Consider the following 18,258-nt stretch of genomic DNA (forward strand, 5'->3'; position numbering starts at 1 on the left):
ACACGCTCCTCGCTGGGCTGCCGCTCCCCCAGGGCTGCGGGCGGAGCTGGAGCCAGGCTGCAGCGCCCACAAGGCAGGAAGCAACGCGCCCAGCCTGGGGCATCGGCACGAGGGCCGCTAGAAGCAGCCCCGCTCGGTGCCCCCGCGCTGCAGCCAGCCCAGCCCGGAAGCAGCAGCAGCCAGCCTATGGACTGGAAGGGATCTCGAGCGGTCGCCTCGTCCAGTCCCCTGCAGTGGTGGTTTCCCGCACAGCCGATGGGGCCCGTGCCCAGGGTCCCCGGCCAATTCGGGGGTCCCGCAGGAGCGGCTGGAACTCTGGCCCCGCCCCCGGCTCCTCCTCTTCACCCCTGAGGCCCCGCCTCCAGCCCAGCTGGATTAGATGCTTGCCAGAGCCCCACATTGAGCTGGCCAAAGGCCCCCCCACACACACGCTGTGCCAGACCAAGGGGGCTCCCTGCCCTGTGGGTAGCAGAGCTGGACTGAGCCCCTGCCATGCGCCCACACCATGTAGGGTTGGACCGAGCCCCTCTCCCTTCCCCTCCTCCCCACCCCCCACGTGCAGCTCTCCTGAGCTCCTCTCCCTTCCCCTCCTCCCCTGGTGCCTACTCCCCCCACACAGAGCTGGCCCTGTCTCCTTCCCCATGCAGGGCTGGACCGAGCCACTCGCCAGAGCCCCCTCCTCCCCTGCTTGGGGCTGGCCCTAGCCCCACCGCTCACCCTCCCCCGCTCCCTTTTTGGGGAAAGTGGGCATTTTGAGGAAAGTGGGCATTCCTCTTGCCACTGAGCTCTGGGGCCAAAATGGGACATATGGTCACCCTAGGTCAGGGATCCCAAAACATTTTCAGTCATACCCCCTTACCTCGTCTGCACCCCCCGCCCCCCGGGAGCTTGGTCGAGGAGTGGGGCTGGGACCCACAGTCAGCGGCTGAGAGGGGGGTGCGTCTGGGAGCAGAGTTGGGGTGGGGGCCAGAGCGGAGCTGGGGGCAGTTCAGGGCTGGGCCCCGCCACGCCTCTCCCCCCCAAAATGTTCCTCCGTACCCTCCTCGGAGGCCAGACTCGACCGTTTGGGGAACACTGCCCAAGCAGGGAGCCCAGGCAGTAGTGAAGAGCCCCGGACCCTGCACCTGCCTTGGGCTGGGGGCCAGGGTGCCCGAGAGCAGCCCGCAGCCTGTGCTTTGCCCCCCAGGGCAGGTGGAGGGTCCAGGGTTCCCCAAAGTGGCCTGGGCTTCCTGGGCAGCTCTTCCCATGGCCCAGCTTCTGGCCAGGCCAGGGAGCAAAGCCTTCGGGGGAAGTGGAGGGGCGGGGGGGGGGGCCCATGGCATGGGCGATGTGGGGGACCCAAATGTTCTTTGTGCCCAGGGCCCCAATATATATTAATCTACCTCTAGTCCCCTGCATTTGTGACAGGACTAAGTATTATCTAGACCATCCCTGACAGGTGTTTGTCCAGCCTGCTCTTAAAAATCCCCAGTAATGGAGATTCCACAACCTCCCTAGGCAATTTATTCCAGTGCTTAACCACCCTGACAGTCAGGAAGTCTTTCCTAATGGCCAAACTAAACCTCCCTTGCTACCATTTAAGCTTCTTGTCCTGTCCTCAGAGTTTAAAGAGAACAATATTTCACCCTCCTCCTTGTAAAAACCTTTTATATACTTGAAACCTGTTACTATGTCCCCTCTCGGTCTTCTCTTCTCCAGACTAAACAAACCCAATTTTTTCAGTCTTTCCTCATAGGTCCTGTTTTCTAGACCTTTAATCATTTTGTGTGCTCTTCTCTGGACTCTCTCCAATTTGTCCACATCTTTGCTGAAATGTGACACCCACAACTGGACACAATACTCCAGTTGAGGCCTAACCAGCACGGAGTAGAGCAGAATTACTTCTCGTGTCTTGCCGACAACACTCCTGCTAATACATCCCAGAATGATGTTCACTTTTCTTTGCAATAGTGTGACACTGTTGACTCATATTTAGCTTGTGAGCCACTGTGGCCATTTCTGCAGTACTCCTTCCTCGGCTGTCATTTCCCATTTGTATGTGTGCAACGGATTGTTCCTTCCTAAGTGGAGCACTTTGCATTTGTCCTTATTGAATTTCATCCTATTTATCTCAGACCATGTCTCCAGTTTGTCCAGATCATTTTGAAGTTTAATCCTATCCTCCAAAGCACTTTCAACCCCTCCCGGCTTGGTATTGTCCGCAAACTTTATAAGTGTACTCTCTATGCCATTATCTAAATCATTGATGAAGATATTGAACAGAACCGGACCCAGGACTGATCCCTGCAGGACCCCACTCGTTATGCCCTTCCAGCTTGTCTGTGAACCACTGATAACTACTCTCTGGGGATGGTTTTCCAACCAGTTATGCACCCACCTTATAGTAGCTCTGTCTAGACTGTATTTCCCTAGTTTGTTTATGGGAAGGTAATGCAAGAGAGTATCAAAAGCCTTACTGAAGTCAAGATACACCACACCTACTGCTTCCCCCCATCCACAAGGCTTGTTAACCTGTCAAAGAAAGCTATCAGGTTGGTTTCACATGATTTGTTCTTGACAAATCCATGCTGACTGTAACTTATCCCCTTATTATCTTCTAGGTGTTTGCAAACTGATTGCTTAATTATTTGCTCCATTATCTTTCTGGGTACAGAAGTTAAGCTGACTGGTCTGTAATTCCCCGGGTTGTCCTTATTTCCCTTTTTTGCAGATTGGCACAATATTTGCCCTTTTCCAGGCCTCTGGAATCTCTCCCATCTTCCAGGACTTTTCAAAGATAATCGCTAATGGCTCAGATATCTCCTCAGTCAGCTCCTTGAGTATTCTAGGATGTATTTCTTCAGGCCCTGGTGACTTGAAAACATCTAACTTGTCTAAGTCATTTTTAACTGATTCTTTCCCTGTTTTAGCCTCTGATCCTACCTGTCTGCTCTGGTCTCAGTCTCCCAGCTCTGCCTCTCACTGGGGAACAGGAGGGATCAGGAGGGGCCACTCAGGGCCCTGCGCCCCAGGGGTCACAGAGCTGCTGAGCTCCCAGCCAGTGAGCCAGAGGCTGGCCTCCCATTCAGCAGCCCGGGTCCCTGCACCCGCTGGGCAAAGGGATGGTGTCTGTGTGGGCATCTTAGAGCAATGGGCAGGGCTGGGCCCCAGCCACTCACACAAAGCTGGGCCCAGCACAGACTCCAGCCAGCCCCATGCCCCTGTGTTGTGGAGGGGACAGACCCCGGGCACCATCAGCCCCATGCGCCAAGTGAGAACGCTCGTCACCGAGGGCTAGAGCCACAAAGGGCTTTAGGCGTCTATCTGCCACGGTTGGCACCCGAGTCCCAAACCAGCTCCTCCCAACCCCCGCTCTGCAGCAGCCTCTCCACGTAAGTTCCCCAATTCCCTCAGCACCTAGGTTTCCTAGGGTTGCCAACCCTCCAGGATTGTCCTGGAGTCTCCAGGAATTAAAGATTAATTTTTAATTAAAGATAATGTCATGTGATGAAACTGCCAGGAAACCTCCAGGAATATGTCCAACCAAAATTGGCAACCCTAGTTTCCAGTGACAAAGTCCAGCAGGCCCCCAGGCTGCTGCAGTGAGCCCAGGCTGTCCTGACACCCGGTGCGCGCCCCGAGCCAGGTGTTTCCCGGTGGGCCCCATCCGTGGGATGCTCAGAGGCTGCCTAACAGAGCAGGCCTTGCACCCAACCCAGCAGCTGGACATGTACCCTTCCAGTTTTTAGCTCAACCATTTCAGCCATCGCAGGATCTGGAGGACACAGGTTTAGATCCTCCCCTTGCCTGCTTTGGAGCCAGGTCTCCCAGCTGGGAGGGGAACGGGCTGCGGACGTTTGGAGCCAGGCTCCCCAAGTCACTGCTGTTGAAACCGGTCCCTGTTGTACAGCTGAGCAGACACTCCTTGGGCCAGGGAGAGCCGGGGGCTGGCTCTAGCGCCCGGGTACCCGCAGTCACATCCCTGCACCAGTGAATAGTTGATGCAGTAGGAAGAGATCCTGAGACATAAGGCCTCGTATCAGAGGCCTGGTATGAGGCCCGAACGAAAGCAGCGGGCAAGAATTGCTGATACAAAGCAAAGTTAGCAAACATCAGGCTCTGCCTGCCTGCAAGTCCACAGAACCTGGCAAGAACCGGTCTGCTCTTGCAGAGACACACATTCCTCCTGCAAACACAGCCCAGAAGGGTGGGATCAGAACATCCTGATATCAAGGGTGGTACAAAAAATATTCCCCACAGAGAACAGGAGCACATGGACTCCGCCTAAAAGATCAGGTCAGGATGACAGTGTGATGACTAGAGATGTTTTAATCGAACCAACATGTACAAGGAGATGTTTGGATCAGGGTATAAAGAGGTATCTCTGAGACAATGTCTTGGTCCAGCCAAGGGAGGAATGGAAAGTCTCGCCGTTCACCGAGTTCACGGACAGACATGTCTTAGAGAGTCTCACAGAGTTTGCCAGGTGCGACTGCTTCGTCGTGCTTCATCGACAATAAACCTGGTGGGGTGCCTTCATCCCTTAACAGATCTTGTGGTCATTGGGCCGTTCGCTCGAGGTCTGCTCTGCCGGCTGTCTGCGCAGAGCTGGGGCAGCACACAGAGAGAACACACCTACGCAGCTGAACGTCTGACAGCAATTAATAGTTTAGCCAAAGTGGAACAGCTGCCATAGGAGCGCTCCCTGCCCCTGTAGCCCCATAGCCCAGGCGGGGCTGTCATGAGAGGGGTGTACTCACAGCCTGGCACTGCATCAGCGGAGGAGGAGAAGTGAAATGGGGTCTCCCAGGCCCCCAGTGCATGCAGTAATCATGGCGGGGGCTCAGTTTGAAACGGCCCTGTTGCACTGCCCAGGTTTAGCTGCGGACCTCCTGGGGAGGGGTCATCGCTGGGAATCCTCCAAGGAGATTGGCCCCCAGCTCCCCTTGAGAGGTGGGACTTAGGACTCCCCTTCTCCTCAGCATTTCCTATTGGCCAGCTTAGACGGCTCCTGCTCAGCCCGCTGGCCATTGCGGATCCCATTTCCAGGCACCTCTCTCTGCCCAGGCACTGGGGAGGGAGCCTGGCAACCAGGCGCAGGGCTGGGGAGTACACTGGGCGGCAGGGTGCCTGAAAGGGTGCGCCTGCCCCGTGCGCTGAGTCCGGGCTCTGACTCAGTTTGGGCCCAGCCCCCCTTCTGCCCACACACCAATTGCTTTGAGTCAGGCCAGCCAGCACTCAGGGCCCGGGCCCTGCTAGGGGTGGGTCAGAGCCCAAGTCCCACCGTGATTTGCCCGCAAGCCCCATTGTTTTGCCGCCCCGAGGCAGAAGGTCTGTGCCAGGCAGCGTGGACGTGTTAACACGGAGGTGAGACCCGGGCCCAGCGATTGTAAGTCCAGGTTTCCAATGCAGTGTGGACACTCGAGCATGGACTTGGAAACACCCAGGGCACAAGATGTGTGCCAAAGCCCCAGGTCTGCAATGCAGGGCAGACGTACCCAAAACAAGGCCTTGCAATGCTGAGCCTCTGGCTCCTTTGTGGATCTTGCCCTCAGCTCCGAAAACCAAACCTACTGGCCCCAGAGCAGGGTTGCCGACCCTCCCGGTTTCGCCGGGAGTCTCCCGAAATCCGGGCTTAATCTCCTGGAGGCTACTGAAGCCAAACTGGGAGATTTTAAACTGCTAAAAGTCCGGTGACGCAGCAGGGCTAAGGCAGGCTCCCTGTCTGCCCTGGCCCCGTGCTGCTCCTGGAAGCGGCCGGCACATCCCTGTGGAAGCTAGGCGGGGGAGGAGCAGAGGGTCTCTGCGCGCTGCCCCTACCCCGAGCGCTGATTCTGCAGCTCCCATTGGCCAGGAACCGCTGCCAATGGGAATTGCGGGGGTGGCGCCTGTGGACAGGGGCAGCGCGGGGAGACACCTGGCCCCCCAGCCCCTAGGGGCCACAGGGATGTGCCGGCCGATTCCAGGAGCTGCAAGGAGCCAGGGCAGGGAGGGAGCCTGCCTCAGCCCCTCTGTGCCGCTGACTGGGAGCTGCTCGAGGTGGACTGGACACATTTTGTGTGTCTGTGCCATGCCCCGAGCATGTCTGGTCTCTGCACTGTGTTTTTGGGCCAGCACAGAGCCAAGAAAGTGGATTTAAAAACAAAAATTCACAAGCCTGAACCCTTCCCAATCCCCCCGGCTGCCTGGGTTTGATTTCTGAAAACAGCTGGGCAGACACAGTGCAGAGACCAGACACATTTGGGTCACAGTGCGGACACACGGTGCAGAGACCAGACACGCTCAGGGCAGGGCGCGGACACACGGTGCAGAGACTAGACACGCTCGGTGCATGGCGCGGACACACGGTGCAGAGACCAGACACGCTCGGTGCATGGCGCGGACAAGCGGTGCAGAGACCAGACACGCTCGGTGCAGGGCACGGACACACAATGAGAGATAAGACACGCTCGGGGCACGACGTGGACAGACAATGCAGAGACCGGACATGCTCGGGGCAGGGCGTGGACACAGTGCAGAGACCTGACATGCTTGGTGTACGGTGCGGACACACAATGCAGAGACCAGACACGCTCGGTGCAGGGCGCGGACACACAATGCAGAGACCGGACACGCTCGGTGCAGGGCGCGGACACACAATGCAGAGACCGGACATGCTCGGGGCAGGGTGCGGACACACAATGCAGAGGCCGGACACGCTCGGTGCAGGGCACGGACACATGGTGCAGAGACCACACACGCTTTGTGGCAGAGGGGGCCGGGGCTCAGCTCTCCCCGGGGATCAATGGGGCAGCTCAACCCCTCAGTGGAGTTTTTTCAGGCTGGTTCCTCCCCAAGGTTCTTCGTTGAGTTTGGCCGAGGTCTCATTCCCTGGCAGCGGACAGACCCCTCCCCCTATCTCCCAGGCCCTGTGTTGCAAGTGGGGCCTGCGGGCCCCCCCCACGGCCCAGTCTGGGGCCGGGCCTCTGCACTTCCAGCCTCCTTTCCCTGCCTGCCTCCAGCTGGGACACAGCCCAGCCCCCCTGCACCCACCGTGAGGCCCCTCCCAGCTCACCTGGGGGTGGAGCAACACAGAGGTGGGTACATGCGGGAGATCGGATGAGTGGGGGCATGGAGGGGACGTGGGGGGTCAGAGCAGTGCAAGGCTGGAGGAGATTTGGGGGGTCAGCAGTGGGGGGCTGGAGCGGACATGGGGTCAGCATAGTGGGGGGCTGGAGGGGACGTGAGGGGTCAGAGCAGAGGGGGGCTCAGAGCAGTGGGTGTCTGGAGGAGATTTGGGGGGCTCAGAGCAGTGTGAGGCAGGAGGGGGCTCAGAGCAGTGGGGGGCTGGAGGAGATTTGCGGGGGGTCAGAGCAGTGGGGGGCTGGAGGAGATTTGCGGGGGGTCAGAGCAGTGGGGGGCTGGACAAGATTTGAGGGGAGCACTGTGAGGGGCCCATGTTCGGCAGGGCCCAGCCCGGTGGGTGAAGCTCTGCCCAGGGCTGGTCTCCAAACTGGCCGTTTCCTGGACCCCGGCTGACAGTGACCCCAGAACAGAGCCCCTCCCCCACAGTGACACTTCTGCGGGGGAAGGTGAGTGATGCTGTGTGGGCCCTGACCCCTCTCATGACCCCCCCTCCCTGCTATCTCCCTAGCTGCTCCTCCAGGCCAAGGGGGGCTCTGGGGTTCCCATTCCCCAGTGCTCCCTCTCCAGGGGAAAGAGCCTAGAACTCCCCTGCCCCGCCCCCAGTCTCCCCCAGCTGAGGGGAGGGGGCTTTCTGCCCCACAGCTACTCCATAGGGACGGGGAACTCAGTGCAGCACAGGAGTGTGGGGTGCAAAGGAGGGGGGGGTCAGAGCTGGGCTGGGGGGATGCTGGGGAGTTTTGGGGTTTCAGCTCTGACCCCCCAAACCACACCTGCCCCCTTCAAAACTTGTCCCTGCTCCCCCCATGCCAGCCTCTGCCCTGCTCCTGCATCCTCTGCCCAGACCCTCAGCCTGTGGGGCCCCAGCAGACCCCCCCCCCGTCTGTGGGGCGCAGGGCTGGGGGGCAGTGGGCTGGGTGGGGCAGGCGGAGGAGCCCAGCTGAGGGAGGAATCCTGGGCCAGTCCGATCTGCGCCTCGGGGGTCCCTGCCAAGGGGCCAGAGGCTGGGGGGGCAGAGCTGGACTGGGGACTGTGCGGGGACAAGGACAGTTAACAGCCCCACAAGGTTGATAAGGTGACGGTAAGCTTCCCGGTGCTGTGAGAGCGACTGGACCCAAACCTGGGTGCCAGAAAATACAATCCCCCAACACAGCCGGGGCTCACGGGTCTCAGCCGAGCCCGAGTGGGGACAGGACTTGTACCGGGAGTTCTGCTGGGCCAGCGAGCCAGGGCTGGACCCACAGGCACCTCTGCCACGAAGTTGGGTCTGTGCGTGTGTGTGTGTGGGGGGGAAATCTGTGTGTTGGTGGGTAGGGTGTTGGCAAGGGCGGGGTGGCATGAATGGGGGTCTGTGTGTGCGGGGATTGACACGGGCGGGGAGGTCTGTGTGGTGGTGGGTAGGTGGTTGGCATGGGCAGGGGTCTGGGGGGGTTGTCATGAATGGGGGTCTGTGTGGGGGGTTGACATGGGCGGGGGGGTCTGTGTGGTGGTGGGTAGGAGGTTGGCATTGGTGGGGGTCTGTGTGGGGGGGTTGACATGGGCAGGGGGTCTGTGTGGTGGTGGGTAGGAGGTTGGCATGGGCAGGGGTCTGGGGGGGGTTGTCATGAATGGGGGTCTGTGGGGGGGTGTTGATACGGGCGGGGGGGTCTGTGTGGTGGTGGGTAGGAAGTTGGCATGGGCAGGGGTCTGTGTGGTGGTGGGTAGGAGGTTGGCATTGGTGGGGGTCTGTGGGGGGGGTTGACATGGGCAGGGGGTCTGTGTGGTGATGGGTAGGAGGTTGGCATGGGCGGCGGTCTGGGGGGGTTGTCATGAATGGGGGTCTGTGGGGGGGTGTTGACACGGGCGGGGGGGTCTGTGTGGTGGTGGGGGTTTGACACGGGGGTCTGTGTGTTGTGGGGGTTGACACGGGCGGGGGGCTCACAGCCGGACACGCAGCGCTGTGCTGACAGCCTGTGGAAATGCAGATCTGGCCGTGACTCTGCCCCGGCACGGCAAGAACACCTGGACTAGCAACGCGCTGCTCATCGGCTACAGACAGCAGGGGCTGGGGGTCGGGAGTGAGGGGCACCGGCGGAGCTGGGGGTGGGGGGATCCCTGCCAGCTGGGCTGGGGACTAGCCCAGGGGGCTGTAGGATCTACAGGTGACGGGGGGCAGGTGCAGGTGCAGGGGGGCTGCAGGGCCTGTCTGTTTGCCAAGGGGGGAGGCTAGGATCCTGTGCAACATCTCAGGCCTGCGTGTGGGTCACTGTGTGGGGCTGGGCCCGAGCAGCGCCCTGGGCCATGTGCGGGCATTGGGGGGTTTGTGGGGCTACCGTGTCCAGACACACACACGGCCCTGGCAGCCATCATCACGCACCCCCTGCCAGCCTCCACACAGCACAGGGTGGGGGACACGCCCATCACCACAGTCTGCACTGGGCCCAAGGGGCCGGGACGTGGGTGGTGCTGGACCAGCCCCCCATCTGGGTCAGTCAGCCTGGCTGTGCTGGGGCAGGGGGTCCCTGAGGATGGGAACCAGCTGGGGATCGGAGTGCGTGTGTGCGAAGGGGGGGGGGTGCGCGAGGGGCGGGTGCTGGGGGGGATGGGGGTGTGCTAAGCAGGGTGCTATAGGGGTGGGGATGTCTCTCTTTCTGCCAAGGGGGTGTGTGTCCCTGTACCGGGGTGTCTGGCAGGGTTTGTGACCGTGCTCCCCATCAAAAGCCACCCCCCCATTCCCAGCTGCGTCCAAATCCCGGCCCCCTCCCCCAGCCCTTCAACAAGTCCGTCCCCCCCGCCCCCTGCAACAATCCCTGGCAGCTGGAGCCAGCTGGGCCAGTCAGATGGGCCCTGGGCTCCCAGCGCCCCTGGATCCTTCTCCCCCGCCCCCCTCCCCCGGGTTGTGCTTCTGGCAGGTCCGGCCTGGGACCCAGCGCTCGAGGGGCCTAGTCCTGGCTCCGTCACTGAGGCCTGTGTGACCTGGGGCAAATCCTGCATCTCACGGGGCCTCGGTTCCCACCCGGGCAACATGGGAATAAATAACCCTGCCGGAGTCGCCTAGGGCAGCGGCTGCCTGATCTCGGCTGGGGTCCGGGCAGCACCGGGCACATGGGGACCCTGGTCTCGGCCGGGATCCGGGCAGCACCCGGCACCTGGGGACCCTGATCTCGGCCGGGATCCGGGCAGCACCCGGCACCTGGGGACCCTGATCTCGGCCGGGATCCGGGCAGCACCCGGCACCTGGGGACCCTGATCTCGGCCGGGATCCGGGCAGCACCCGGCACCTGGGGACCCTGGTCTCGGCCGGGATCCAGGCAGCACCCGGCACCTGGGGACCCTGATCTCGGCCGGCGTCCGGACAGAGCCTGCTGGGCTCAGAAGCAAGGGCGGCTGACTGGAGCAGTGGGGGCTGCAGGTTGGGATTGAGGGGCACCGGCAGAGCTGGGGGTGTCTCTAGATTGGGGGAGCCCCACTGGGGACGGGAGTGGGGCTGAGACTTTGTGGCCCAAGTTGGGAAGCTTTCTTCAGCCTGTTGGATGAAGTGCCCCCCTTCCCCGGCTGCCAGAGGGCCCCACCCAAGGCCCTTTGAGCCCAGGGGAAGGAGCCGCACAATGGTGCTAACCAGGCGCCAACTGGGCTGTGATCGACACCCCATGGGGCTGGACAGGTGGGAGGGGCTGGGCCCCACCATTGTCCGGAGGGTTTATGGCCCCTCGGCTCTCTCTGTCTGCACCCAGCCCCAGTGCAGCTCCCACAGGCTGCGGGCTCTGCCCCAGCTCAGCCAGGTCCCAGCCCAGGGGCCAGCAGGACCCACAGGTGAGGGGCTGCAGGTGCTGGCAGTTTGCAAAGGGGGCGGGGGCTGGAATCCTGTGAAGCTTCCTGGCCTGTTTGTGGATCACTGCAGACCCAGCCCCAGAGCCTCAGGGGGTCTTCAGATTGGGGGCTGGGGACTGTGAGCTGGCCAGGAAAGCGATCAGCGCCCCGCAGGCTGAGAGCTGAGCTGGCCCTTTAGACACCGGGCAAATCCAGGCCTGGGCTGCGGTGGGCTGTGGGTCAGGACTGGGGGGGCACCATTGGAGCTGTGGGTGGGGGGAGCCCAGGGCTGGGCTAGCAGGGGGCTGCGGGTTGGGAGTGAGGGGCACCGGCTGAGCAGTGTGGAGAGCCCAGGGCTGTGTTCCCTACCTCTGCCCCACGCCATCCCCGCTACTGGGGCTTGTTCAGCAGTTCCCCCCTTGCAGAGCAGGGCTGGGCGGAGCGAGGCCTCTGGAGGCGCCGCCAGGACTCGGGCGTGTGGGGGTCTCGTCCCACAGGGGCAGGATGCTGTTTGAGGAGTTCGACCCCCGGCATGGCCTGTGGGATGAGGACGGCGAGAGCGGCGAGTCGGAGGAGGAAGAAGCCTTGGGGTCGGACTGGGCAGAGGACAGGGGCTGGTGAGAGCTGGGGCTGGAGGAGACGGGGGCGGGGAGTTGTTGAGAGCTGGGTTTGGAGGAGACGGGGGCTGGGGGGAAGTAGGATGTGGGCAGCGGGGGGTGGGACAGATGGTCCATGAAGCTGAGCAGGTCTCTTCTCCCACCCACAGGCTGCAAGAGGAGCCCAGGGTGGGTCACAGCCTCCCCCATCCATGTAACAAGTCTACGAGGCCTCGGCCATGTCGCTGGCAGCTCTTCTCCCCCTGCAGGCCCTGGCCCCACAACCCTGCCCCAGGCCAGGGCTCGCTCCCCGGCTGGGCAGGTAGGTTGGCAGCAGAGGGCGTCAGGGTTGATAGATACCAGGCATGTGGGGCTTGTCTCACCCAGTCCATGTCCGTGCTGTGGGGAGCGGGGTGTGAGCTCAGAAGGGGGTTCTGTGCTGGGGGGCTCAGTAGGGATCACGATGCTGTGGGGAGCAAGGGCTCCGTAGGAGTCACAGTGCTGCGGGGAGTGGGGTGGGGGGCTCCGTAGGGGTCACGGTGCTGCGGGGAGCGGAGCGAGGGCTCGGTAGGGGGCGCTCTCCCCTTGCGGTCAGTGCTGGCCCAGTGCAGCACTCGAGGGAGCTATGCAGTGGGGTGGGGGGCTCTCCTCGCAGACCCATCATTGACTCCAGGGCGAGGCAAGAGACCCCCGCGTAAACGGTTGCCGGCCTCCACCCCAGAGGCAGCCGCATCCCAGCGCTGGGCTAGAACTGCCAGGCCAGGGAAGTGATCTGTACCGACGGGTATTTATCAGGTTCCTGAGCATCCACCGGCGCTCATGGGGAATCCCCCCTGTTTCCAGGGCACCTTTCTGGAGCTGGGCTGAACCGTGAGCCGCCAGGCACCGATCTCAGGGCTCCCCCGGCTGGGCTGGCACGGGTGGCACCAAACCCGACAGCGTCTGCAAACCCGGCTGCCTACGAGAGCTCCTGGGAGCCGGGGACGGTAACTGGGGAGATCTGTGAATAAGGGAGAGTCAGAAACAGGGCTTTGCAGCTCATGGGCCCAGCTGGGGGCTGCGGGTCGGGAGTGAGGGGCTCCGGCAGAGCTGGGGTGTGGGGAGCCCAGGCCTGGGACAGCAGGGGGCTCTGGGTCGGAGTGAGGGGCGCTGGTAAAGCTGGGAGGGGAGCCCAGGCCTGGGGTAGCAGGATCTGCGGGTCAGGAGTGAGGGGCACCAGCAGAGTTGGGTGTGGGGAGCCCAGGGCTCGGACAGGGGGCTGCAGGTTGGGAGTGGGGGGCACCAGCAGAGCTGGGGGGAGCCCAGGGCTGGACTAGCAGGGGCTGCAGGTCGGGAGTGAGGGGCACCGGCAGAGCTGGGGGGCTGCTTGTCCTGATCTCTCTGCTCTCCCCTCTGCAGGGTCACTCGCTCTCCACCCGGACGCTCTCCCACCCCTCCTTCTACCCCTACTATGCGGCTTTGTCTCGCTCCGCACCAGGGACCCATCCAGTGCCCCATGGGGACCGGCCCCAGGGCTCTGGCCTGCAGGGGGGCCCAGCCATTGGATCAGGTAAGAGTCCAAGTGGGGTATGCGGAGGGGAAGGGAATCTCCCTCTCTGTGGCTGGTTCAGCCCTGGGCCCTGTGGGGAAGGGCAGGGGTCTGTGCGGGAGGGGGAGACACCCTCCCCCCGCCCACGATCTCACCTTCCCCTTCTCTGCTCCAGGTCTCCTGCTTCCCATTAGTTCCAGTGAATTCTTCTACACGGATCCCCTGATGCCCCCAGGGCACCGGGTCTACAACTACCTCTCCCACCCCTCCCAGCAGGTACGGTGCCCCCAGGGGGAGGCAGGGCACAGTGGGTGGGTCCCCTCTCCCCAGCGTTGGCCAAAATGGTGGCTTGGATGTCTTAAGACCCCATAATGTCATGTGGCAGGCAGTTCTGCAGGCTAGTTCTAAATATTATCCTGCCCCAGGGGTTACACAGGGTTAAATCCCAATAACAGCATGTGGCTGGGACTTCCCCTGCTGCAATGAGTTCCACAGGTTAGCATCGTGCATCAGGCACATCTGCAGCTTAACCATAATAGTAGACTGCTCAAGTGGCTCCCACGGGTTAAATTCCTTTACTAGTAATGTGGCAGGGAGTTCCACAGGTTAACCCTACTAATAGCTTCTGCTAGAGTGTTCTGTGGTTGAACGCTCAGTCACGTTGTGTGGCGTGCAGCTCCACAGGCTAACCCTCAGGAGTGTCGGTAGTTAACCCTCCCCACAATATCATGTGGCAGGGAGTTCTGCACGTAACTTTCCCCCCTTCAGCCAGGTAAATAACCTCCCTCTTGTCTGTTCCCTCCAGGTCTGTCAGAGTCTCCGTCTCAGCACCCCAGACCCCATCATGTCGGTCCGTGAGGCTTCTCCTCCTCCCCCTCCCTGCTTCCTGCCCCGCAGTGGCATGAAGTGGCTCTCGCAGGCAGAGTACAATGCGGTCAGTGCCCTGATGGAGCTGCCGTATGAGGAGCCGGCCTGCAACCCTGGGGAGGGCTCACCCAGAACCCAGCTCCTCCTGTCAGCCGTGGAACCGGAGTATGGCCGGGTGGTCACCCAGGAGGCCGCTAATGTCCTGCTCAGCCTGCACAGCTCCCCAGACACACTGGGGGAGCTCCTGGAGGGCCCTGAACCCCCAGCACTTCCCCAAGGCCTTGGGTCTGTCACGCTAGGGGCCTTCTTCCCCCACGGGGCTGTAGGGGAACCAGCACTTTAATTCTCGCACCCCCTTTCCCCAGTGATGGTCAGTTCCAAAGGTCAGGGCTGCCAGTAACATGGCCGGGAGTCCCAAAGGCCATCCCTCTTCCTAATGACTTTCCTCAGAGTTTTTTACCTAAGTTAAACCTGAGCCACATCATGTAACAGGGGGTTCCACTGGCTATGTCCTAGTTGCCTCCTCAGCGAGTTTTCCATAGGCTAAAATGCAGCCTAATATCCTGTGGCAAGGAGTTCAGCAGGTTATCCTATTTGCCTGCCCAATGGTCTGTCCAAGGTTTACAGCCCAGTCAAACATCATGTAGCAGGGAACGCTCAAGATCATGTGGCAGGAAGTCTCTCAGACCATCAGCCTGCCTTTGGGAGTTTTCTGTGGGTTAATCCCAGTCATATATCCTTTGGCAGGGAGTCCCACAGTTTACCCCTTGATTGCCTGTCTCAGAAATTAAATCCCTGATATAATATCTTTGGGTACTTCAGTTTAACTCTGCTACCATCCTAAAGCAGGGAGTCCTGCTGGTTCACCATACCATGGGTTAAACCTCTGCAACATCCTGTGGCAGGGAGTTCCACAGGTAAACCCAGCTGGCAACTTGGCAAAGGGCTTTTTCAACAGGCCCATGCCGTTGTTACCCTGCAGCAGGTAGTTCTACAGGTTTACACACCCGCTGGGTGTCATTTGGCCATATGTGGAAGAGCCAGGTTTGACGATGTGAAGGGACAATTTTGTGCCTCTTTGCTGTGAAACAGTGTTGTCAAGTGTGGACTTATTTGTAACTTTTTCTGTTCAGTTTCTTTCATGTTAATAAATGAGAGTTCCAGGGGGACGTAAAACCCAATGTGCTACGTCTTTAAATCCAGTTCAGATCCAGCCCCAGGGAGGGGAACTGGCTGGCCCAGGGGAGCAGGGAATGGGACACGGGGCCTTTCCCCTCTAGGGGTATCGGCTCCCCTCCAGCCGCAGGGCGGGGGACTGGCTGGCTTGGGAGGCTCAGAAGATCTAGCCCAGTTAGCAGCCTCCCCTCCCTGCTGCCCTGAAGTGTCACAATCCTCAGTGCTGGGGGTGGAGGGAATTCAACATTTTCTTCCTGACCCCTGTGGTGGGTTCTGGAGCATGAGGGTGAATCCCCCTCCCCAGCTACAAGGACTCGGGGACAGGGCTCCACCTCCCAAGGCTCTTTATTGCAATCGATCCAGAAGGGGGGGGGGGTCTCATCCAGCCAGCGCCCAGCTCGGGGTCCTGGCTGGCTCAGGGGTCCTTGTCAACACTGGGCAGGTCGCCACCTCTCCTGGCACTGTAGCCTCCTCCCCATCTTCTCCATCACAGCGTCCAGAAGGTGCAGCACATCAGCCAGCGCAGCATCGGCGGAGCCCGTGGGCCTGTGTTCAGCTGCCTTGGGTGTGACCTGGGGCTGGGGAGGAGACAAAAATGGTGGGGAAGGAAGCTATGGATCAGCCCCTGCAGGCTCCCAATCCCTGGGATTGAACCTCTATGTGGAGGGCAGATGGACAGCTTAACCCCAAAAGCAAACAGGCTGAGCCCTGTCCAATCCCAGCACTATCATGTGGTGGGTAGTCCCACAGGTTAACCCCAATAATAAACGACTAGCAGGGAGTTTGTATAATCAGTGTGGCACCCCGTCACACCATTCCCCCTCCCCATGGGCACTAAACTCCCCCACTTCTCAATAGGCCAAGGGCATGTACCCCAGGCTTGCAACAAGGAATTCCCTGTGTTAATTCCTTTTATAAGCCAGTAGCAGGGTGTCCCCAAATATATCCCACAGCCAGGTCCTCCATTTAGCCATACTAATAGCCCAGTGGCAGGGAGTTTCACAGTCCAACCAGCCCACTAACCCTCTGCCAGGTAGTCCCACAGGTTAACCCCACTAATTATCAAGTGGTAGGCAGCTGTGTAGGAGAAAGCCTCTAATGGCAGGGAGTCCCACAGGTTAACCCTCTAATAACCCACTGGCAGGGAGTCCCACAGGTTAACCATCTAATAATCCACTGGCAGGGAGTCCCACAGGTTAACCCCACTAATGACCAAGTTTAAGGCCCGGCAGGTCTCCAGGCTCCTCCATGCTGCCACCCAATGGCAGCTATAACCAGGTCGTGCTCCACAGCCCATGACCCGTTACAGACACAGACCATGGGAAGTCCCGCCTCAAGGGGTCTGACAGGCAGCAGCCTTTTGGCTCCTGATTGGCTCCCCGTCCTATGTACACCCCAGGGGGGTTCCAGAAAGGGTGCAGGGAACAGTGTGGGTCTGCTGTAGCCACCACAACCATCCCTGCTCCTGAACTGGCTTTGACCTCGTATCCTGACCTCGACCCGAAAACCTGCCTCGAACTCTGACCCTGGATATCGACCCCGGCCTGGAACCTGCCTATGACTCTGCTGCTATTCCCAGCCTCAAGCTGGACCCTGCTGCCCTTGTCGGGATGATGCCACCAAGTGGCAGGGAGTCCGGCAGGAGACCCCCTCCAGGAGGCCAGTGACAGGAAGCCCCACAGGTTAACCTCGTACTGTCAGACCACTGGCAGGGAGTCTTGTAGGTTAATCCTACTAATAATCCAATGGCAGGGAGTCCCACAGAGAACAGCTCCACTAACAATCCAGTGGCAGGGAGTCCCACAGGGTAAACTCCACTAACAATCCAGTGGCCGGGAGTCCCATGGGCTCACCCAGTTAAACTCAGTCCCTGACTTACTTTCTCTGGAGAGCGGACCCACCGGGGGAGCAGGATTGTGATGGTCAGGGCACCCAGTACCAGGGTGAGGGCCAGGGGCCAATAGGCCAGGCCAGGCCAGCCCAGGGCCCCTGCTGCTATCCCCAGGGCCGGCTGGGATTGCAGAGGGGTCTCCCCTGGGGCTGGCTCCATCCCCACTTGGTACCACGTGGGACGCTGCCCATGGGTCCCACCCCATAGACCCCACCACTGAACACTCAGCAGCAGGCAGAGCTCCCCCTGGCCCATGGCTCAGCCACCCACACCCGGGACCAGGACCCGAAGTGTCGGTTCCGAGCCAGCTTCTGGAACCTCCAGTTGCTCAGTGATACGCAAACAGCAATGACCTCAATGGCAAGGGGGGGGCTGCGGGTCAGGACTGAGGGGCTCTGGGGGCCGGGGAGCCAGGGGCCGGGCGAGCAGGGGGCTGCGGGTCGGGACTGAGGGGCACTGGGGGCCGGGGAGCCAGGGGACGGGCGAGCAGGGGGCTGCGGGCCGGGACTGAGGGGCACTGGGGGACGGGGAGCCCGGGGACGGGCGAGCAGGGGGCTGCGGGCCGGGACTGAGGGGCACTGGGGGACGGGGAGCCCGGGGACGGGCGAGCAGGGGGCTGCGGGCCGGGACTGAGGGGCACTGGGGGACGGGGAGCCCGGGGACGGGCGAGCAGGGGGCTGCGGGTCGGGACTGAGGGGCACTGGGGGACGGGGAGCCCGGGGACGGGCGAGCAGGGGGCTGCGGGTCGGGACTGAGGGGCACTGGGGGACGGGGAGCCCGGGGACGGGCGAGCAGGGGGCTTCGGGTCGGGACTGAGGGGCACTGGGGGATGGGGAGCCCGGGGACGGGCGAGCAGGGGGCTTCGGGTCGGAACTGAGGGGCACTGGGGGACGGGGAGCCCGGGGACGGGCGAGCAGGGGGCTTCGGGTCGGGACTGAGGGGCACTGGGGGACGGGGAGCCCGGGGACGGGCGAGCAGGGGGCTGCGGGTCGGGACTGAGGGGCACTGGGGGACGGGGAGCCCGGGGACGGGCGAGCAGGGGGCTGCGGGCCGGGACTGAGGGGCACTGTGGGGGGGAGGAACCCCTGGCCAAGCCCAGCCACTTGGTTCTAGGGCTGTTCAACTCCCCTAACAGTTTTCACTCCGTCTGAGACCTTCTCTAGGGCCCCCCCACTGGATCTCTCTAATGCAAGGTCAGGGGATCCACACTCGCACAGTCAGAAACTTGATTGCAAAAAAACCATGAAGGTTTTTCTCTTCAGGAATCTTTCTAAGCAACATCCCATCTTCCCTCTGCTCTGCAGAAGCAT

Source organism: Lepidochelys kempii, chromosome 24, assembly GCF_965140265.1.
Source record: "Lepidochelys kempii isolate rLepKem1 chromosome 24, rLepKem1.hap2, whole genome shotgun sequence".
Lineage (NCBI taxonomy): Eukaryota > Metazoa > Chordata > Testudines > Cheloniidae > Lepidochelys > Lepidochelys kempii.